General features: G+C 35.3%; 1 protein-coding gene across 6 annotated transcripts in view; it reads right to left on the bottom strand.

Moving 5' to 3' along the window:
- LOC138694341 (uncharacterized) overlaps positions 1-21858 on the bottom strand; it is an 85266-nt gene extending 63408 nt beyond the window's left edge. For 2 of the 6 annotated variants that reach the window (XM_069817963.1, XM_069817961.1), the window contains exon 1: positions 20715-20912. The gene's annotated coding sequence lies outside the window, so the exon portion shown is untranslated. Of the gene's footprint in view, positions 1-18194; positions 19292-20714; positions 20913-21678 lie in introns of those variants that run through there. The other 4 variants (XM_069817967.1, XM_069817962.1, XM_069817966.1 and 1 more) reach the window with 4 other exon arrangements.
- Positions 21859-22335: the final 477 nt, after the last annotated feature.

The raw sequence follows: 22335 nt of genomic DNA on the forward strand, positions 1-22335 counted from the left end.
GTACCCTCCACAAAACTGGCTTCATTTATACACCGACGGATCCTTGATCTCCAGAGAACAAGGTACCGGTGCAGGTGTTACGTGCTGTCTCTTCTCACTTTATAGATCTCTTGGATATGGAACATCAAGTTTTGATGGAGAAATCATTGCAATAAGTGAAAGTCTCAGGAATCTTCTATGCCACATCAATAAATTTAAGAATGCAGTTATACTGTCAGACTCCAAAGCAGCTATTCTATCAATATAGTCTCTAAACACACACCTTCATCTCAAACAGCAGAAATAATTAAAATGCTCTCTCAATTAATACCACTCAATAAAAGAATTGTATTCCATGGATACCATCCCATTGTGAAATCCTGGGAAACGAGTATGTGGATGCTTTAGCAAAGAAGGGCAGCACTGCTACTTACACACCTGTTACTAAATCTAAGTATTACTCTGTGAAAAGATTTATTAAATATACATACTTAATTTAAATACAAACAAAATTTGATAACACAATCTCAAGGGAAAAATTGGAACTCTCTGCATTATAATCCACAGTTAATTCCCGATTTACCACAAAAATCGTCTGTAGCTGCATTTAGATTGGCAACAGGCCATGATTGTTCGGCCAAACACCTGCATAGAACTGAAATATATCAGTCCCCTAACTGCCCATTGTGCAACTCAAACCAAGAAATGGATTCGGAACACTTCAAAATTTGTGCTTCAGTGGCTGACCATGATAATATCTTTGAAAAATATTGGAGTGCAAGAGGTCAAATGACATTATTGTCAAACGCCTGGCATTAGAAAACAACAACAACATACTTCTTATTATGATTTGGTATTTTGTAATTTGATCTATTTTTCTCAAAGAAAAGGAACCTAAATTAACTACAATACGAAGTAACTCAAAGCAATAATTGTACTACTTTTTCTTGAAATAATAGGTGTATATAAATTTTTATCAAACACAGGACTCATCTTGTTGGCATATGTAAACAAAGCCTGTGAAAGGTACTGTAGGCTCCATTTACCATATTCGTAAGGTTTGAACACAAACAGTATTCTACACTAGCAAGTAGAATATTTTCAAATTAAATGGCAAATTATGCCATTAAGGAAGTAAATTCAGTAGTAGGTGCTACATGTAGATTGGAATTCTTAAACCTGTACAACTTACTGAAAGTGTTTAGTATTCTTAATCAACAAATGCTGAGTTTTTGGGAATAAACCCATTAACTCTCTTACTCTCAAATATTCCCCACACACAGTTTAAAATTGAATGTTGAAGTTTACAGACAAACTGACATAATGTCATTAAATATTCATTTTTATTGTTTTGATTTCATGTTTATCATGTACAGTGTGTGGTTTTATTTCTCTAAATATTATGTTATATTTGTTTCTCAGAAAAAAAGAAACCTAAATTAACTACTAACTACAATACGAATGTTCGTAATGTTAGAACACAAAGTTACACTAGCGAATAGAATATTTTCCAATATTCCCCACATATAGGCTTAGTCCAAAATGTAACTTAATGTAGAAGTTCACGAACAAATTGACATAATGTCTTAAGAGTAAAAAAAAAAAAAAAAAAAATATGTGCATGATTGACTTCAATGTAACCAGAAGACTTTAGCCTACACATTGTAGCTATTTATTTGGAGACATTAAGAACACAGCATTGTAGACTGCAGTTTCTACTAAGGATGAATTGAAATTATTTTCCTTACAACACAATAATAACTAATGATAGTATATCTGCAAAGATCAGAAAATTAAGTGATTAGCTGACTTTAAAACAAAGAGCAGAGATTACTTCATTAATAAATATGTAGAGAGTAAAGAATGTTTATGTATGATTTTTTTCTTTGTGTAATATGTACTATTATGTTAATTATGTGTATATATATATATACACACATACATACATACATTATATATATATATATATATACATACATACATACATACAGGTGTTTCCAGGCTGGTGTTACAAACTTTCAAGGATGCTGGGGAAGGGCACATGTATCAATTTGAGAAAAGGAACCCTGGTCCAGAAATGACTGAGTCGAAAGTTACAAGCAAAAGTAGTTGTGTGGAAATGAAATAATTTTATTCCTCTGTACACCTTATTTATGTGTATTTATCTGTGCATCTTACACATACTCTATTCATCTGACATTGTTTACGGTATACTTGCAGTATTCCATTCAGTGCGGTCTGAGGGGTAGGGACAGGAAACTACACTAAAGCAATGTAGATAGCGGAATGTGTAACAGACATGGTCGGTCCTGATATGCACGTCTGTAGAAGCAGTGTATGTGTACAAGTTGCAGTGTCCAGTCAATCAGTCCTAGTGAAATGGAGTACACGAGAGCAGAATATGCAGACATGATTTTCGAATACGGATGAGCCAATGGGAACAGTAGAAAAGCTCACAGATTTTATCGGGTCACGTACCCACGTGAGAGACATCCGGCCCACACCATCTTTCCACGACTGTTTCAGAGGTTAAGGGAAGGATGGCACGTGGTGCGAAATTACAATTCCATTTCCACACAACTATTTTTGCTTATAACTTTCGACTCAGTCATTTCCGGACCAGGGTTCCTTACCTCAAATTGATACATGTGCCCTTCCCCATCATCCCTGAAAGTTTGTAACACCAGCCCGGAAACACCCTGTATATATATTGTACCAATCGTGAGCTCAGGATCTTTTCTGTATTACAGAAAAACATCAAACAGTTAATTGTAATAAAGATCTTTGTGTTTATATGCAAAATAAAATATTATTACTAAATAAATCTGATAAATTCTAACATAACAGATTTGCTTGGTCATGTCTAAATCATTTCAAATTTCACAGTCCATTTCCTTCCTCTACTTCGTGGGATATCATGTTCTGAAAACACTGATGGTATTGTAATTAAAAAAAAAGGTATTGACTAGTTTTTTTTAAGTCAGAATTGTAATAGGGATGGTTACATTTCAAACATTCATGTAAATATGAATATAACGGGGATGTGCAGAGAAGTATTTTGAAATTCCCGCTATCCTGTGCAGGAAGTCGTTTGAAATTCCCGCCATTTTTTGCATGTGGCGCTCCACTGGTGGCAAAAAGAAGCTTCGTGACAGATTACACTTAATCCGGCTTATGAGCGCCTCTCTTCTAGTCTAACACTCTTGATTTGTAACAATGTGTTCAGTGTTATTACATTTGGCTTTCCAAGTAGCATTCGATATTCCAGACAAATGTGGACATTTCCACTAATTTATTAGTTGGAAGGATATTTATTCCAATGCACTTGAGTAATCCGTCTATAAGAAGGTCTACATTCTCATGATGTTGGCAACAGCAAACATTTTGATCTTTTTCAGAAACTGGAAGTACATATTTTGGTTGTAAATTAGCAAACTTAGATTATTTTTAATTGAACATCTAGATATAAACTTTTAAAAACTGTGCATGGTTCCATTGCTGTCATCATAAGCACTCTACTGTTTCTTTCTTTTTCTCCATCTTTACTGATGAAAGCGACAAAATCTTTGTGCCCTGGGAATACACTAAACCACTTTCGTAAAATTGTGAAACAGCTGAATAATCATATGAGAGTTTTCACCTTCCTTCTACTTAAGTTCTCTAGTTTCTACAACTCCAAACTTTTCAGCAAGTTTCTTCACAACAACAAGTTTCATTCTTGGAGATGTTAGTAACGACATTTGTGCCCGATGTATTGCCTTCCCCAATGACTGAGGTGTTGGGGAAAAAGACTCAGATGGTGAACCATATCCAACTTTTCTTAACAATGCTTCAGCCTTTAATTTCTCTGTATTTTTTCATTCGTAATTTACTATTATTTTCAGTTTCTTTTTTCTTCTGCACTCTAAACCATTTCTTTCTTAAAAGTGCTTGCTGCTTTGCAATCTTTCCTTGGAATTCTCTCTTTTTCTCGTCACTTCGCTTCTCCCTGTATTTTCTAACCCTTTCAGCAGAAGATTTTGGAGGCATATTGTCCGAAACCTTGATATATGAAGTCAATAATTAAGAGTGTTATATCAGTGGAGCATTATGTCAGTAACATCAATAGCTTCGAAATTAGTTTCGAAAAAAGTCACAGATTGCATGAACTGAACGGTAATTTTGTTAGAACCTATGTAGTCAGTTTAAGTTGACTAATTTATTTAGCGCCTATAACATCAATTTTAATAACTTTTATGTTACTAACACAACACAGAAACTAGCACTGTTTATAGCTTATGTTGAACATCATACTGAATTTTAAAAATAATCATTTCATGTTAAAAATTATCAGTAAAGTTCCTTCTTATACGAATATTTCTTTATTTTTAATTATATAATCAATAAAGCTTCAATTACCTACTTGAGAAAGGATACATTATCAATGTTGAAAAATTCTCAGGTCCATGTATACAAAAAAGGAGGAAAACCTGACTTCTATAGTAAAAAGTAATGCAAATTGGTGATTAAAATATTACAAGCAGCCATAATAATGTGAAAGACGTTACGAGTTTACAGAAAAAATCAAATTAATTTTTTAAGCCTGATGTCCTTATTTTCGTGGAATTGCTCATAAATAACAAGCATTTGCTGCAGACGTTTTGAATAAAATTGAAGAAGATGGTGCTTTTCTGGATAAAGTATGCTTCTATGATGAAGCAACTTTTAACGTGTGTGAGAAAGTTAACAGACTAATGGCCGGTTTCACCAACCTTCGTTATCATTATAACGTCTCGTTAAATAATTTAATGACACGTTAGTCAGTTTTTGTGTTTCACCAAGTATCATTATTGCTAACGCATCTTTAAATTCATCGTTAATTTATTAGGGCCTATTCGTCGCGTTAAAACAGTAATGATGCGTTAAGAAGTCAACAACATGGCGGACGTAATTATTCGATGATGAAGTTCTTTATTTAGAACTTCAACATAACGACGAACTTATATGGAATAATCATTTTGAAGATTTAAGTGATAAAGAATTCCACGAAAGCTACACATTAAGGAAATAAGTAGTAAGAATGTTCTAGAAGAAACTGAATACCAGTATACTGTATAGGTTAGAATACGACAGAAATCACCCACTTAACGCCTCTTCAACAGATTCTTCTCGTTTTAAAATAATGTTGCGGGAAGTTTTGAAATAGTAATTGATGATATGAACGGGGTATCAAAAGCTGTATTGTCTAGATATGTGAATAAATTATCAGACGTACTACCAACATTACAATAGTCATTATTTCTATAGGCCTAATAAGCTTATAGCTAAATTTTATGTTGTCATAGACAACATAGATTGTGTACATGTTCCAATCGTATATCCTGGCAGTAATATAGCCAAAAGATTCTGCAATAGAAGATCCTATTTTTCCTTCAATATTCAAACAATTTCATAGGCCTATGTAACACTCCGCATAGAAAAATTGTGGCTAAACTAGCGCTGAGGTAGTTTCCTTCGTACTTTGCTTATAGCCTACACCTTGCACATACGAATCTGTGACAGGTTATGTTTGATTAGTTTAATTTTTTGTTATGCCTTGCATATACGATCAACTGCATTACCACAAAAAAATCCCTTATAAGTTCAACGATTTTCACTTCTACCTCAGAACTACCTCAGCGCTAGTTTATTGAAATTGTAATAGGTTAGAATACGACAGATAGGAATCACCCACTTAACGCCTCTCCTACAGATTCTTCTCGGTTTAAGATAATGTTACGGTCTACACGGATAGCACAACATTCCAAAGGAGGATGCCTTTTAAATGAAAAGGGTGCAAAGAGATTTTCTTTTAGGAGACAATGGATACCCCTTAAAATCCAATTTAATGACATCTCTCCTGAATCCTGCCACACAAGTATGGCAAAATTGTTACAGGGTACTAATAAATCTGCATGAAATACAGTGGAAAAGTAGTATGCAATTTATGGAAGAGGCGATTTCCCGTCCTAAATTTAGGCCTAATATAACTGCTTAGAATGCTTTGTATATAATTAATTGTGGCATCAATTTTTAAGCTGTCGACCTTGTAGTCCGCTAAATTTTCTCAGATTTCCTTTAGAAGCTACAATTTAACTGCTCTATATTCCTATTATTTACATTTGGAAGCAGCTGTCTTTTTTTTTTTTAATTGCGGTATGACAACATACTGTATTTAGGAAGATGTTATTAAAATTACTGCCTCTTACCCGTTTGCCTATGATTGTTTCCTCATGCCAAACAAAGTCAGCCATGATCATATGTAACCAATGAAATTCGCGATTTCGAAGCCATGGTCGTATGAAAAACAAAACATGCAAGATACAAGTACAAAATCCCCTCGTTAGTAAACGCCTGTTAATTTTAAAGATACGAGGCTTGGTGAAATAGTCAACTTTTAAAGATTCCGTTAAAATTAAACGATCCATTTGTTGACAAGTCGTTTGTGCTGATTTAAAGAAGCTTGGTGAAACCGGCCAATAATTGCCGTATCTGGAGTAGTGAAAATCCTTGCGAGGTTCATGAGGACAAAAGAAACTCACCAAAATTAAACGTGTGGTGTGCACTAAACTTCATTGTAATTTTTGAGATGGGTGTGACACACACAACTGTTACCATTAATGTAATTAAAACTCATTATCTACCTCACCTGCTTTTAGAATGAATTCCTAAAATGAGAAAGAAAACTAGTGCAGTAGATAAGATGACACCAGATCAGCTGATTAATGAAAAAGGGAACAATTGAAGGACTCTTATTTTTCACATTGAAGTTCAGCATGTACACACTTCACATTTGTTCATAAAATAAACACCTACACAGTGAACTATGTTGTTGAACTTATTTTTACTGTAAAATATAAATAATAAGGGTTTGTTATTATTAGTCTCCAGAAAGAAATACTAAACTTTAAAAAATAATGTCCAGGCTCAGTTTAGCATGGAATGGCTGTGATGTATTTGTGCCCAGTCCCTGATTCATTCAGGAACTTCTGTAATGACATAGGTTATCCATCTAGAGCAGGAGTTCTCAATCTTTAGATTGTGAGCACCGCCCACATGTAACACTAAATGGGCAAGCACCATGAAATGGAATAGGGTTAATAGGGCTATATGAATACATAAATAGAATAAATAAACAGATAGGGTTAATGTATCACTTATGGGCCATACACCTGTTATGGTACACCTAAACTTTAATTTTAAAAAAAACAAGGACATCTGGCAACATAGGAGATTCATAACTGCAGTGGTTTACCACCAGAAGTCTTTGTTTAGCATATGGGTTTCCATTTTGTTTTCATCTTTCGTGTGTCTGTGAAGAAGCTTATTGAAGTTGTGAAGGTGAAGGAGATCTAACGAACAGGTACTTACAGTATTTAGTCTGTTAGAAAGTGACTTCTTTTAAATTGTCTTGTGTATACATTAAATTAGGTTCTACTATAAAGTACATTATATATATGAATTTGTTAGGATGCAGAGGATATTTTTAGATACAAAATATTTACTACATAGCTTGTTAAGCATGTTATATGGGGGTGCCCAAAATTGGAACAATACAATTAAATTTATCCAGTTACATGGGCCATGGTCCAAAACTGGTGTTATCTTGATGTTTTTGTTATTTGGAAAGCAGAGAAGTCTTATGAGACTTTGCATTATAATTCATAATATATCTAAATAATAATGTGATATATTATGAAAGAGTAGTGGAACGGAGAAAAATTCTCTCTGGCACTGGGATTTGAACCCAGGTTTTCAGCTCTACGTGCTGATGCTTTATCCACTAAGCCACACTAGATTTCCATCCCAGTGTCAGATCGAATCATCTCATGGGTTCCCTCTAGTGGCCTGCCCTCTACACTACGTCATAGATGTCTATGAATGTAGGACGATGTCCACATATGTGCGGAGGTACACTCATTATGAGTAACTGACTGGCCAGGATCCGACGGAATAAGTGCCGTCTTAAATCACAAAGTGATTTACGCATATCATATATATTATTTAATGTACCGAAGTACATATGATGATATAATATGTTTTTACCAGTTGTCCCAACATATTTATCATGAATATAATTATGGATATGTCCATAACTGGCACAAAACTGTCCCATAACCCATTTTGTTATTTAATTTTTAAATTTACACATTTTAGAATCTTAAATTAACTAGATATATAGGGCCTACCACTGCATGTTTTCTTTTATATAGGCTTACCAAATTTGGTCAGAGAATATTAGGCCTATTTAATAAATTTAAAGTCACTATAGCCTACATGCATCAATTTTTATTTTCTATTCACAACTTTAACATTCCATTCAGTAAATATATTTATTTTCTTTCTTTATTAGAATGGTAAGGACACCACTAGGCCCTAGAAAAAAACCATGCAAGATGTCCCTGAAGAAAGGGAATTACTCGCCAAGCAAAGTAACAAATGCTCTTAGAGCAATAAGCGATGGTATGCAAATCCGTAGGGTCAGTAAACTATTTGGTGTGCGAAGGACCATGGTGTGGAACAAAATTAATCATAAATCACCAGCTGAAGCATGCCATCCTGGTCCTGTAAGCATGCTTCCATCTGAACTGGAAGTTAGTTTGAAAGATTATATTTTAGAGCTAGCTCGGAAAGGATTTCCTTAGATAGAGAAAGTGTACTAGATTCTGTGAAGAAGTTGGTGGATACTATGAATCTGAATGTACCTTTCAAAGACAATAGACCAGCAGAAAATGGTTTGAAGGTTTTCTACGCAGATTTCCAGAGATTTCTGTCAAACAAGCAGAGCATTTAGGGTTAGCACATTCATTAGTTTCAGAACATACAATAAGAACTTGGTTTAAGGAAATTAAAACTGAATTACAACAAGATGGTATTGACATGAAATTATATGAAGATTCATCTCATGTCTGGAACACAGATGAGACTGCAGTTTATCTGTCACCAAAGGCGGACTGGTTTTGACAGCACAAGGTGAAACTACATATGCTGTGAGTGCCAACTCTGAGAAACAGTGCATTACAGTATTATTTACAGTTAATGCAAGTTGGGAATTAGCTCCTCCATTAGCATTGTTTCCTTATGAAAGGATTCTGGGAGAGATATCCCGAAATACTCCTCCAAATTGGAGACCAGGTGGCACAGAAAATGGCTGGATGACTGGAGAGTCATTCTATGAATAAGATGACCAATGTATTCATACCATACATTGAGGAAAGAGACATAACAAAACCAACTGTGCTCTTTATGGATGGACATATGTAGATCTCATATTACCAAATATGTGAGTGAGTTGTGCAAAGAAAGAGGTATTGTTTTAATAGCACTGCCACCAAATGCAATTGCTATTCTTCAACCCCTTGATGTTGCAGTCTTCTATCCATTCAAGAAATCATGGGTAAAAGTGACTCGGAAGTGGAGAATAGACCACAATGGTGAAGAGGTCAACAGGGCAACTTTCTGCAAACTCTTAAATGAAGCTTTGGTACATGATAAATTACCAATTGATATTCAGTCAGGCTTTCGTGTCACTGGACTTTACCCGTTTAATCCTGACAATGTACTTACTCTAAATGTGTGAAAAAAAAAACCAACCTCATATGGAGCCACATGTTCGTTTCAATGAGCCTGAGGGCCATTTGGATTATATAGAAAGAAAAATTGATCCTTTTCTGCTAGAAGAATTTAACAAGCAAGAAGGTGGACCATGGAATGGAGATGAGAGAGCGACATTTCTGTATGAGCTATGGCAGAAAGCTGTAGCAGGTGATAATGATATTTCTACAAGGGATTCTGTAAATGTAAATGCTACAGTCCCTCAGCTTGAAGAACAAGAGAATGATTAAATACAAAGTCCATGTAGTGAGCTGCCCATTTCAGAAAACTCTCTGGAGACACCATCTAGGCCTCCTTCTGAAGAAAATGCTGCAAAAGGTGATGGTGGCTGTGATGAAATAGTACTGAATTCTGCAACAGAAACAACTCCAATTTCAAGTGTAACACCTAGGCTTACTGCAGAAGATAATAGATCCAGCTCAAGTAGTTCACGCCGATCACTGAAAGAAATATTTGAAGATTATGATTTCTCCTTTTAAAATAGATATTTCAAAGCTGAAAAGACTTCAGATCTATCAATTCAAGTTCCTCACGTACAGCCATATCATTCTCTTGAATAACCTTTCTTTCTCTTTTAAGTCCACACTGAATTGAAATCATGTACTTAATACCATGAAATATGAGAAGCCCTATCAGGTCTGTCAGATATGACAATGGATGGATAGGAACTTGATTTGTTCCAGCTCGTACATCAAGGATAAGTTAAAGACAGAACTATTATCTCATTAAGATTTTGTTCATAAAACAAAATTTGAATTGAGCTTCTGTGCTCGTGAACACTTTTCTACTCGCATGACGAGAACATGAAATGTCAATAAAAGTGCACTATGGTGCTCGCGAGCACCAGGTTGAGAAGGTTTGATCTAGAGGAACTAACTTACACTTTCCAATGGTAAAAGAACTATCCAAATCAGTTAAATAGTTTCTAAGACTGCCTCATACAAACACACAAATAAGTACTCTATCTTTATATTAGTACGACAGATAAACACGCATCCACATCACAGAATACAATATAGTACAATACAGGGCTACTACAAAAGAATCATTCGTTTTCAAACTGCTATATCTTCCAAAGTATTACTCTTACAACAATGAATGATATATCAAAAGAACCATACTCATTTATTCCCACACTCTACAAATATTCTATGTGTGCCCCTCAGGTGACATGAGATACATCCAGGTGGTAGACCAGTTCATTCCACACATTGTGTAGCGTTGTCCTGTCAATGGACATTACTGCATTATTGATGCGCTCTCTCAGCAGTACCAGTGTTTGTGGCAGTGGAGGTACTTAATAGAGTCGGACAGACTGCCTCATATTATCGCCCGTTCTCGGTTGCGTAATCACCGCAGTCTCGCTTAGTGCGCGAATACCGAACGTAGCCAAATGACTCATTGATAGAGAACACGAGATTCTCTTGGTCCCGAGATTACCGATACTAGGTCGCTCCCGACAGTCTCGGAGGTCTAGGCGGGACTGTAGTACTGATAAGGAAGCAATATCGCTCGGGCCGTGCTTCTATAGGAAGCATTGGCTTATACATTTCCCGATCCTTTAAATATATATCATGTCGTAGCTCCTATAATACTTAATCAATCGCGCTGTAATTTTTTGGATTGATAGCTCAATGTCTAAGGAAAGCATAGAAAAAAAAATCGAACTGAAAATCTTTTTTGGAAAGTGAGAAAAAAAATATTAACTTCGATGGAGATTGATCTGTTCAGAATAGACATTTGGAACTTCACCTCTGATAAGCTGAAAACTTTTTTGTTTTTCACGTTAGATGGGGGGTCAAAGCGAGAGAAATGTTGAGAAAGGATGTAAATTACTTTTAAAAGTGATGGCCACTCAAAATCTTTACTGGTTCTCGAATAACGGCGAGTTAACCAAAGAAGCTGTTGGCGCATGACTCGTGACTCAAACGTTTGTTCCGTAAAATTTGTACGGAACTCTTCAACGCATGAAAACCCGTTATTGTACGGATGATATTAAATGGTATTTTAATATAGAATGTATAACATGAGGCTGGCCTTCCATCTAGGCCAGTGGTACTCATTACGCTGTCCGCGGCCCGCTTGCGGCTCTCAAACATTTATTGCGGCCCCTGAACTAATAGGCCTATTACTATTACTATTATTTTTTATGATATATATATATATATGTAATAATGTGCAACTGGAGAAAACTTTGGTTACCCTGCATCATTACTGCCAATGAAGGTTTTCAGCTACTACACGTAGCTATTTGTTTTCTTTATAAAAGGATAGAGTCATGATGTCCATGTGCTTATTATGTCTTGATATAATAATGGGTTGTAAACGTGTTTATCTTAATATATATTACAATAGCATGCATTCAAAATTTGATAAGAAGTGTCCAAAATATTCTCATCCAAGAACAGAAGGCTGAAAATATAAAAAATGTCTCATATCTGAACAGAAATCAATGTATTCCACTGTACATAAAAACGAACTATAACCAAAGTATCGTATCACGTAGCAGAAATTAAGCCATTTATAGGTGCGGAGATTGTTAAAGGAGTGTCTTTCAGCTGTAGGCCTATGTGACACTTTATGTTCAATATTTGGAAATTAAAAACAGATTAAATAACAATTTAACCTTCTCGTACTATTGATGTGATTTTGCAGAAGAGTAGCAAAGTTCGCCCTTAATTTTCAGAAACACCAATCACATACTACTACTATTATTATTATTATTATTATTATTATTATTATTATTATTATTATTATTATTATTATTAGTATTATTATTATTAAATAACTCATAATAATAATAATAATAATAATAATAATAATAATAATAATAATAATAATAATAATAATAATAATAAATCAACGTATTTTGTTAAGCTTGAATACTATGAAATGCATTGTGGCTCTCGGAAAATAACCATTTCTCAATGTTGGCTCTTCAATAATTGCTAGTGAGTACCACTGATCTAGGCGTTTCGGGTTCACACCCCGGTCATGTCTGGATGGAATTTGTGGTGGATAAAATAGACGTTGCAAATGGTTTTCCTCGGGTTACTCCCGTTTCTCTCATTCATCCCACCAATACACTCCACCCTCTCTCATTTCACTTATCATCTGTAATAGTCAAAAAGAGGCTGGAATGATATCCAGTAGTGCGGATTTCCGGTGCTTACCGAGGTTGTAAGAGCTTGAAGCTCCGGGCCCCGGGTTTGGGTTTGTTAGTAGATTATGGGACCTTGCCTGCAAGGTACAAGAAGGATGGCGTGCTTATCAGTATCGATACACTGATGCCACCCGGGCCATCTTTCGGACTTATTGTTAGGCAATCATCGCATATAGGGAGTACAATGGGCCTAACTGGCCTAAGTGCAAGGATCCATCCCGGATCCAGCCCTTGTGAAATCAATCAAACACAAAATTAAGCTCAAGTATAACATAGTACATCTCACTTCGATTTCAACACAAACTGTATAACCTTCAGGGAATAAGGACGTATGGAGACAGATATCTGTGTTATGGTTACTTGGGTTAAAACGGGTCAACTTGGATGCGAGATGATAACAGCCGTCACATTTTTTCGCAGATTGGACGATATGCTCAAGAGCAAATGTCATCGATATCTCAAGCTATTTATGAAGTGTAGACTCTGTAGCGATCACTCATTAACCCAGTATGCTATAGGCCTACGTGGTGATGAGTTGCGCTTGCTAAATACAATGCAGTCTAATACAAAAGAAACCGTGAGGAGTAAATTAGCGGATGGAACCTATAAATTAGTGGGAAAGATTGTAAATGACAAAACAAGTGTATGTTCGATAAATTTTCAGGTATGAATTTTTAAGGAAGTTAAGGAAGTTGTTCTTTAGTTATAATATTTCATTTTGACAAATTAATACTAATCCACGGTAATACTATAAATTCGTGAATTAAAGACTAGTATTTACTCTATGTAAAGAAACGCACGGTAGCGTCGCTGTTAAGGCGTAACGCTCAAGCCGGAAGGTCGCGGTTTCGATTTCCGATGGGGTCATGGATTTTTCCACTGATCTAATCCTTCCAGCCGCACTATGGCCCTGAGGTCTACTCAATCTCTAACAGAAATGAGTAGGCCTACCAGAGACATATTTCATTGGGAGGTAAAGGCAGCGAGCACGTAGGACTGACACCCTTACTGCCATTAAATGCCGAGTGTCTGTAAAGGTGGAAGCCTTAACCCTCTCGCCATCCTCTAGACCTATTTGGCTTGTCATAGGCTTGGTTTTACTGTATTTATAATAGTACACTTTTTTTAAATCTTAAATATTTAAAATTACCATCTCAAATTATCTCATTTTGTAGTATTTAATTTTGTAATGACATAATTTGAAACCTTAATTTGACTTTTATGAGTTCTAACATTTATATTCCTATTATTATTGATTTACCATCTCAAATACTATATCAAATTATTTCATTTTGTAGTATTTAATTTTGTAATGTCATAATTTGAAACCATAATTTGTCTTTTATGAGTTCGAACATTTATATTCCTATTAGTAATGATTTTAAATTGCCATTATACTATCTCAAATTATTTAATTTTGTAATGACATAATTTGAAACCATAATTTGTCTTTTATGAGTTATAACATTTAAATTCCTATTATTAATGATTTTAAATTGCCAGTTATACTATCTCACTTTATTTCATTTTGTAACGTTTTATTTCATGTGAAAAAATTGAAATACTTTGCTTGTCTACTATGCGTCCTATAATTAATTTTTATTGCCAATATTCTACTACCTCAATTTATTTTTTATGTCATTTTATTTCATAATGATGAAATTCGAATACCTAATTACTCTATTATGCGTTCTAACATATTATATTGCCGTATTAATTATTATTGTCAATCATACTAACTCAAATTATATCATTTTGTTTTATAATATGTACTCTTATTGTAAAATCGTTCGTGTAATTTGTTGTCCAGTACCTACTGTTTAATTAGCTTTTATTTTTACTAATTTCGGAACCGTAGCCTGAGGCTTACTGTACCTAGACCCACAACTATATTGAACACATGCACACACTGCAGGACTTCCCCCTTTACTGGGTCGGAATATTCGGGGGCCACTGCGAGACATCACACACACTTGGACAATGGACAGACAACCAGTCCCCGTGAAGAGGTCCGAATTAAATACTCCTGACTTCACGACCGAGAATCGAACCCGGTCCATCTTGATCAGACTAAGGAGGCGGACTAGCTTTTACTTACTATTGTAAATATACACTCTTGTGATATCCATTACAATTATTGCGGTATTCAAAAACACTATTGAATGAATAAAAACAATGTGAACGAAATACTGATAACAAGAAAACACGTTATAGATCCAATCACAGCTTGTTATTGAAGAGCTCAGGCAAATACTGAAAATGCTGCAATATTCTGTCTCCCGAGAAAGGCAACAGTTAACTAAAATAATGCGAATTCTACAAGAATGTCGTCATCATATATGTTATTGTGTAGCCTACACACTTTATAAACATTAAAATTTCAATAAGAGTCACAAATTGTTGTGATGAGCAGTAATTAAGCCGGCAGTCAGTGTGCACATTTCATAACGATAAGTCGGCCGTGCGATAACAGGCCGGGACCCAGTATTCCTCGTGCCCGAGAGTGCCAATCTCGAGAATACGATTCTCGGAACTGGCGTTATCGGCCAGCTAGTATCGCCTGCGAGAACGAGCGGGAGTAAGAGGCAGTTTGCCCGACTCTAGTACTTAATGTACCCCCAAAGGTAAGTCTGGTGGCCTGGGGGGCCAAGGGAACAGAGCTTGGTCATCTGCACCAATATGCCCAATCCAGCGATTCAGCAGTTCATGGTCAGGTATTCACGAACATCAAGCATCCAATGAGGGAGTGCCCCCTCTTGTTGGAAGACAAAATTGTTTGGCATATTCCAACACACAAAAACTCTTTTCTTGTTTTGTCACCATTTTGTGCAGGCACTACACTCGTGCTGCCAACTGGGGTACACAATGCAAACTAGGTGCATTTCCGGTTCTTTTGATGTAATTATCACTTATTGTTGTACGGGTAATACTTTGGAGAATATAGTAGTTTGAAAAAGAATGATTCTTTTGTAGTAGTCCTGTACAATAGGTTACAATTATATCTGAATAAAAAGGGTTGTTAAATGAGTATCTTCCGATTGTTGTGCAAGTCCAATTAAATAAATGCAAGTCCGCCTTAAATAAATGTAATCATTTGTTTTCTCTTCATTAAGCCCAGTCCAGACGCAACAGCTCTTGATGCTTTACTTGCACATGCAAAAAAGTTGCAGAAGGAGTGTGTAGACTGTAAAACGAAGCGATTTTTAGAAGTGAATGAAGACTGAACAGTGAGCTGGAATCTGAAATGGCACTGACATAAAAATTGTTATTTTAAAACTCACAGGGTAAACTAGATTGACCAGTATAGGTGATTGACCGCTTCCTTTTTTTCAAGCATATTATGAATAAACCACGACCTTGATTTCACTTTGTGCTGCATATACCTCTTGTAACAACCCTTACTTTTGGTTAGTTGTCGCTGTTCATCCCACTGAGTTAGTGTCTGTTATCTGAATGAACTGAAATCGAATGGAAATGCAACTGAACGTAAACAAATGTAAGTAACTAGAGTAATTGCTAAGAATAATGCATGCTATAATTTTTTTATTCTGCAAAGGATACATAAATTCTGGTACTCGTTTTTACACTCATAGTGTGAGGAAAGGTATAAGATTTCCGTCCACAGAATATTATTTTGTAAAAGCTTTCATATGACATAAAAATGCCCCATGGTCAATCACCATTAAGTGAATGTCCACAAACTACAGTGATTGGTCGTTTATAAATTATTTGTTAGAATAACAACAAATTTGCTATAATTCTACAACATATTCAATTAAATGAAAGTGATTTTTACAGCACTGATATTATATTATGTCTAAGCCAGGTAAGATGCATTAAACAGAGGAAGCTTTACAAAATGCTGTAGAAGCTGTCTGCAATGGAATTGGTTTAAATGAAGCTGCCAGGAAGTTTGGTGTCCCAAAAGTAACCATAGCATTCAGAAACAAATATCCCATTGAAGGAAAAGTATCCCTTGGTCCTCGCCCAGTGCTGGGTGAAGAAAAAGATTCTCTGGTGCAATGGATAGGCTAACTGATTGTCATCGAAAGGGATTTCCACGTAGAAAAGACGACGTCTTGGACAGTGTAAAAGAATATGTTGAAGAGAAGGGTCTAAAAACACCTTTTATTAACAATCACCCTGGAGATAGCTTGTAAAGGGCGTTTCTGAAGCGTCATCTAGAAATTGTAAATCGTACACCTGAGTCTGTCACAGCAACTAGCTCTTGCGTTTCAGAATCTAAGTCAGAGGTTGATTTAAGAGTGTTGGTGACACACTAAAAGAGGAAGGGGTTTTTGCTAGTGACTACTGAAAGATTCTCGTCGTGTGTTCAATGGAGATGAGACAAATTTTTTACTTTGTCCCTCTTCCAAAACCGTTCTTGCACCAAAGGGCGCTTGGAACGTTCATGAAAATTATGATGAGCAAGCTATTAAGCTTACATGCACGTTCAGTTTTTTTGCCTCAGGTGACATGGTTCTCTTTCTAACTCGTTAGCTTAAACCCTGTTTTCAATACTTTGAATTAGGTAACATCGTTGTCGATGCCATTTAGTGTGAAATTTATATTAATGATATGAAGGTGTATTTATGTTGGAGATTTGGAGGTTGTTCTCGTAACCTGACTTTGTAGCATAGTGGTTAAGCTATTAAAGCTATTAGTACGTTGAGTTAGAGAGTGAAGGATTGAATCCCGCTAAGAAAAATAAGTAATTTAAAAGTATAATACATATTGTAGTCGGTTTAATGTAGGTTAACTATAAGTAATGTGTAAAATTAGTGACATTGTGATATAAAATAGGTGGCAAGATATGACAAATAGAGGAGGAGAAGGAGAAAAGGAGAGTAGTAGGAGGAGAACAGGAGTATAATTTCGTTTTTATTTCCAAGTAAATAAGACGGCGTCATGACTGGCGGTATTCGAAATATTCGCCGCTCTGGTTCAGCAATTTTTTTTTTTTTTTTTTTTTTTTTTGTAAAAGCAAAATTACCAGAAAAATTTCGGTTACAATTTTATTATTAGTAATATTGATTTCGTACACCTCAATCGTATTGTTTCACGAAACATTTTGGTAAATATCCAGAACAACTGCTTCTGTCCTTTCGAGAAAAAAAATTCCAAAGCCCTCCAAGCTTTGTCCCAAAAATAAAAACACTACGAAAAACTGAGCAGAAAACATTAAAATTTCGAATAACTTAATTTGAGAAAAAAAAATTTAAACTCCCAATTTCCACAAGTAAATTCACAATTGCCCGACCCAAAACTTTCCCCTTTAAATAGACAACTTCAAAGTTGGGGCTACATTTCAATTTATAACGCTCAACATAACATTCCTAAGCTAATAACCTATAGTCTAAATTAACCTAACTTAATCTGTCAACGACAAGTTCTGTAAATAACTACAATCCCCACTTACCTTACATTAATGAAGAGGTGGATACATTTCTCCCACTTCCATGAAAAAATAATGCACGCGTTCACGATGATCTGGATATGCTCTCTTGAACATGAACTCTGCTAAATACCCGCTATAATGGGCTTTCTTCCTCCCATATCTAGGAACTTTACTTCTTACTTCTCTCCAAGCACGCTCTATGTTTTGATATGTTCTTTAGAAACAGGGTCGACGAAATTGACACCATGATTCACTTTGAAATCTATAAACCCCTCATCCTCCAAACAATCATAGGATCGCCAACAATCACTCACCACTTTACTGCCTTCTAAAATGTATTCTTTAATAACTTCCAATAATGTCATAGAATCTCGTTTTTCAACAGGAACAACAAATATATTTAACGGATTTTCTCTTTCCAAACCTCCAAAAACCCACTGACCCTCCATTAAACGTCCACAATTATATTTCCGTTTTCCAACTTTAGCCTCATCTATTTCCACAGTAACTCCGGGACCACCTAATTTCTTCTTCCTTTTTGAAACCCAAAATAAGCAAACTTCTCTACAAAAGGAACTCCAATCAACCACAGTTTGATGAGCAATACAAAGTTCTTTCTTAAGATACTCGTGACGTGGAGGATCACGTGTCAACCAATAAACAACAAACAAACAAACAGACTGTTTGAGCAGTTAAATGAACATTTGCAAAAAAAGTGTTTTTATAAACCGAAACACAAAAATTACACCGCTTTCTTTTCTTCTTATTTCTACTAACTAACTTTTGACATCTAAATAAATTAGATTTCCAATTAGCCTTCAAACTTGAGCCACAATTTTCACATACTAATTTATCACACAAAACACCGTGATGAAACAAAAACCCACGCAACTCTTCTTCATCCTTATATAACCGAATAAATTCCGTCGCACATATACTACAACCTCTACACAAACCACCATCGCGAGATGTAGAACTACATGTTCCTTCCATCACCAAAACTCTACTGTAGTACCACACACACACACACACACACACACACACACACACACACACACACACACACACACACACACACCTCACAAGTGGATCATTTCCAATCGGCCGATATCCGTAAGTACGTTAATATAATAAATCGGTAATTTCATAGAAGACGGGCACTTGGTTGAATATAGTAAGTATTACCAACTTCTTTATTTCAGAGTTAAATGTTAGTGATCTTTTAGTGACTTTTACATGTTAGTTCTAGGTTTTTGTACTAGGTGTCGCCGTGACTTTCTTTTAATTTTATTGGTTATAGTTGTCATTTGTTCTAGAATTTTCGTTAATTTTGAATGGATAATGACGTTATCAGTTGTTCTTGGTTGTTTGACGTGAGTGGTGTTATGTTGTGTCTGATGGCTAAAGCTATTGAAAGTTTCTCATTTTCTGATTTTTGTGATTTTCTTTCGATTTGATTGGTTATAGTTATCATTTATTCTAGAATGATCATTAATTTTTCATGGATAATGACGTTGTCCTGTTGTTCTCTGTTGTTTGACGTGAGTGGTGTTACATTGTAGATTTGTCTGCATTTGTCAAATGGGCATCATCATGCTTACGAAAAGCCACTTTTCAGTGCCAATAATTTATTTTATGTGCACAAGGTTGGAATTTTGAAGTAAGAGGGAAAGGAAGGAAACCGTGTTATGAAATTTATCTATTAAATTTTGTGTCGATTTTGGTTTAGTTCTTTCGCTGGTGAAGAAGGATTGTGTTGAATGTTGAGAAGAAAACTGTTTTTATGTGGTTTAAAGGAATTATTTACTGAATTTTCTGTAGAAGTTAAGATGTAATAAGTGTTCGAAGAGAATTTCATTTAGTGTAAACACGTGGTATATTTATGCAAAGTTGACTGTACGACAAAGTGTTGGTTTAGTTCTTTGTTGCCTGCATGGTTTAAGTTTAGAATGCCTTAAAGCCGGTATCATTTATACTGGAAGTGAAGAGGTTGTCGTTGAAGACGTCGATGAGAATTGAATTTTATTTGATAAGATGATAAATTATTATGTTTTGTTTTATGTTTTAGTGATTTGTGGGGCTAAAGTGCGGACGAAAACTGCCAGAAAAGTACTACCAACTATGAAGTTCGAATCCCACCAAACACCATAAAAATCAAAGATGAAAAATTAAACATATTTTCATTTTTTGAAGGGCTTGTTCTTCTTTAAAAATATGAATATATGTTTGATTTTCCATCTTTGATTTTGTGATGTCTGGTGACATTTGAACTTCATAGTTGGCAGAACGTTTTGGTAGTTTTCGTCAGCCATGTTGGATTTTGCCCGTCTTCTAGGAAATTACCAATAAATCTAAACTATCATTCCTTTCCGCTCATTTTTTCTTAGTGTTTTCACTTAGGAATAATAATCACAATGTTTTAAAATATTAATTTAATTTAAAAAACCAAAAGCAGTATTTATAGATAATTACCCTTTTTGGTATTTTGACTGAAAATGGCAACAATCGTTGATGTTACGATCAAAATAACCAAATACTTACTTGGATGGTTAGGAAGATACTTCTTTCAAAACGCAAAGTAGCTATTTCTTCGACACAATAATCCGTGTAGGTGAGAGTATATTGGTTAACACTACCGACTAATAAATGCCACAAAGTAATTAAATAAAACGCTATCTATATTTCGAAACGAATTACAATTATCACACTCACAGGCACTGCCATCGTGATCTAATACAGGCCGTAAGGCAGACCACGTGACTCGCTTAACAGCTGATCGCGAAGGGCGGTCTTTCAACCATATGAATTAGTTGCAGTGCATGAAGAATAACATATATTTCTCTGAAATACAGTGTAATTGCGTCAGTAAAATTTTAAACAGTGATTGCGAGACACTTGAGACACAATTTACTTGCAATTTAAGGTATAATATTATTTTTGGTGTGAAAATTACGTTGTTGCAGGCAAAGTTTGTATGTGTAATACCTGCCTTTATTTCGATTAAATATTGCGCCCTTATGTGGTTAAGTGAAATTTTGGTCTTATAAACAGTAGGCTAAATATGTGTAATAATATATACGTGAAAGTGAAACATTAACTGGCATGTAAAGTAAGTTGGGATTAGGCCTAAGTGCAGCGTTACCGATGTTACTCTTGTCCAATCCATTATTGTTAGTTTATCGTATTTGTCTTATTAAATTTAAATTATTGCGCCCTTTTTATTTGTGAATAACCTACATTATACGAGTAAATGATACGACTTTTGATAATATACACAATTTGAACTAAAAACGAGATACATATAGTATATTACGAAAAATTATACCCTATAGTTTTCATTACTGTTACAGTATCTAGAATTGTAATTATTTGAAATAAAGCACTCATGCTTCATTACGAAATTCTTGCACATTCATTTATGCACGTTTCAACAATTTTCAGTTGCATCGCACGCATATTTTAATGTGTTGAAGTTATAGGTTATGTTTATTCTATCAGTACTTGCCTTATTTCCATATTCGCAATTATGCATTATAATTAAGCATAACGCTACGTATAACTTATAAATGCAATTTGTCTACACTTCAATTGTATTTATTCGTTTCATACGGTACTCCAGTCTGAAGTCTGATTAGTTTAATATGTTGAAACAGAGCTTCCGGGCTAAGATGCCGTGGTCTACTGGTGCTGACGTTGCTACAGGTATCCCGAGCAGAAGACTTCGACCGAGGATACCTAACCACTGAAGATGTCTGCCGTAGAAGTGGACGAAACGTCTGGTAACGTCAGCACCAGTAGACCACGGCATCTTAGCCCGGAAGCTCTGTTTCAACTAGACACCGGCCGTGAAAGCCTGCATGCTAAGTTACTAGGGCTAAACTAGCGCTGAGGTAGTTCCCTTCGTATTAATACATCTTGTATATACAAATTAGTTCGGTTCGTTCAGGATTTTAATATGCCTTGCTTATAGGATCAAATGCATCTCCACAAAAAATAAATTCAACTGTTTTCAGTCCAGAAATTACCGAAACTATACCTCAGCGCTACTAAATAATATAACGTATGTACATTTCATAAGAGGGACTCTGGTGAATTTTCTACCTATAAGTAAGGACGGTAACCGTGTTCTGAAGTTTATCCTAAAAATATATTCTTCTTTATT

Source organism: Periplaneta americana, chromosome 2 (assembly GCF_040183065.1).
Source record: "Periplaneta americana isolate PAMFEO1 chromosome 2, P.americana_PAMFEO1_priV1, whole genome shotgun sequence".
Classification (NCBI taxonomy): Eukaryota; Metazoa; Arthropoda; class Insecta; order Blattodea; family Blattidae; genus Periplaneta; species Periplaneta americana.